Genomic DNA, 2,500 nt, shown 5'->3' with positions numbered 1-2,500 from the left:
GGGTTTTGCACATGGCCAAGTTGGTCGGTGCACCGCGGCATAGCTAGATGGCTTGTGTGGAGTTTTGTGAAAAAATGAAATTCGTGGTTTTTGAGGTGTGAGGGTTGGAATGGCCTCCAAATGTCCCCAAATGAATACCATGAAATTCTTGGTGCACGAAAGTTTTGAGTTCGGAGGGTTTTGCACATGGCCAAGTTGGTCGGTGCACCGCGGCATAGCTAGATGGCTTGTGTGGAGTTTTGTGAAAAAATGAAATTCGTGGTTTTTGAGATGTGAGGGTTGGAATGGCCTCCAAATGTCCCCAAATGAATACCATGAAATTCTTGGTGCACGAAAGTTTTGAGTTCGGAGGGTTTTGCACATGGCCAAGTTGGTCGGTGCACCGCGGCATAGCTAGATGGCTTGTGTGGAGTTTTGTGAAAAAATGAAATTCGTGGTTTTTGAGATGTGAGGGTTGGAATGGCCTCCAAATGCCCCCAAATGAATACCATGAAATTCTTGGTGCACGAAAGTTTTGAGTTCGGAGGGTTTTGCACATGGCCAAGGTTGGCGGTGCACCGCGGCATAGCTAAATGGCTTGGTGGGGAGTTTTGTGAAAAAATGAAATTCGTGGTTTTTGAGATGTGAGGGTTGGAATGGCCTCCAAATGCCCCCAAATGAATACCATGAAATTCTTGGTGCACGAAAGTTTTGAGTTCGGAGGGTTTTGCACATGGCCAAGGTTGGCGGTGCACCACGGCATAGCTAGATGGCTTGGTGGGGAGATTTGTGAAAAAATGAAATTCGTGGTTTTTGAGATGTGAGGGTTGGAAAGGCCTCCAAATGCCCCCAAATGAGTACTGTAAAAGTGTTGGTGCACAAAAGTTTTGAATTGGATGCATTTTGCACTTGGCCAAGTTGGTCGGTGCACCGCGACTAGATAGGTTGGTGCCAAAATTTGTCAAATTTAAGACCTTGGCCAAACTGAATGAAATTTTGTGGGGAGGTTCCTGATATTGTTTAGTGGTGGACTGGAAAAAATGAGGTCGAAATTCGAAGTCTACATGTGCTTTTCTATTTTTCCCGATTTTACACATACCCGGTAAGTAAAAAAAATAAAAAAAATAGTTCCCCTTCGAGAAAAATTATGAAATTTGGTGAGCAAGGAGATACCATTATTCTACGAATTACTGCAAAAAATCGCATCAAAATTCGAAGTATAGCCCGAGATATGGACTTATGTCTGCTCAAAAAAAGTGTATCTACTTGTACAATTTTGCCTTTTGCATATTAACCTCTTATAGGGGGGGAGTGCTCCTTGAGCCGGCCAGCTCCACACTGGCAGGTTTTAAAGGGAGCTTGATGAGGCCTCCCCCCTCACGTGGTGCGTGCGTTAGCATGTTTATCATGGCACAACTAGCCTCTTCATAGTTGTTGAGCTTTATTAATACCAACACACGGTCGTCACTGATCGTTGGTTAGCTCGGCAGCTAGTCCCTCGGATATTGTGGAAAGTTATTTTCATGCCTAGCGATGCTTGACCCTGCGTCACTTGATGTTTCCATTTGCTTGCTTGCCCATGGTAGGTGGGGGGTGGACCGTCTTGTGGTGTGGTGTCTTGCGAACGTGAGGGTGTGTGAGTTGTAATCGAGATGCACTTGCTGGCTGGCTCCATGCCTTGCGTATCGAACGGTCAAGCATGCATCTCTTCCATTTTCACCCGTTGCCTTGGGTGATATTGGTTGATCAGTCCCTGTGTTGCCTACCCACTAGACGGTACTTCTGTGGTTGCTTCGAATTCTATCTTTCCATCACGAAGAGGTGTTGGAGGATCCTAATGTCACGCACGTGTTCCATCTAGTGAAACATCTCAGTGATGCACGTGTTGTGGCTAGTTCTTTTGGATGCGGTGCATTATATGAACTCGGGTTTACTTTAGCGACCCAGTCAACATAATTCGGTTGTGTCCCTTGATTGAGACGTTGTCCTTGAACTTGTTGTGAACAATATCGTTCTTCCACAACCCGTCGTCTTGAGTGCGATGGAAGGCAAATAAGATGTGCTTTGGCATGTCATGCACGTACTCGATTGCGGGAAGTGTGAGAAAGTGTTGTTGACAACCCGTGGGAAATGGAATGTGGCAAATCGTGATGAGCTCTTCGTGGATCTGCGAAGAAGACGACCTTTGGGCCTGTTGGAAACGAGGGAGGCGATGTTGAACTGCGAAGAAGATGGACTTTTGGGTTGTTTGAATCAATGGGAGGCCACGCGAGAACTCCGAATACTATGGACTCTTGGGTTGTTGGAAGCAACGGGAGGCCCCGCTAGAACTCCGAATACTACGGACTCTTGGGTTGTTGGAAGCAAGGGGAGGCCCCGCTAGAACTCCGAATACTATGGACTCTTGGGTTGTTGGAAGCAAGGGGAGGTCCCGCTAGAACTCCGAATACTACGGACTCTTGGGTTGTTGGAAGCAAGGGGAGGCCCCGCTAGAACTCCGAATACTATGGACTCTTGGGTT

The sequence above is a fragment of the Vigna unguiculata genome, unplaced genomic scaffold (assembly GCF_037176805.1).
Source record: "Vigna unguiculata cultivar grain cowpea cultivar isolate G323 ecotype 2 unplaced genomic scaffold, ASM3717680v1 ptg000118l, whole genome shotgun sequence".
Classification (NCBI taxonomy): domain Eukaryota; kingdom Viridiplantae; phylum Streptophyta; class Magnoliopsida; order Fabales; family Fabaceae; genus Vigna; species Vigna unguiculata.
The sequence above is the reverse complement of the archived record's forward strand: the minus strand, read 5'-3'. Positions refer to the sequence as shown.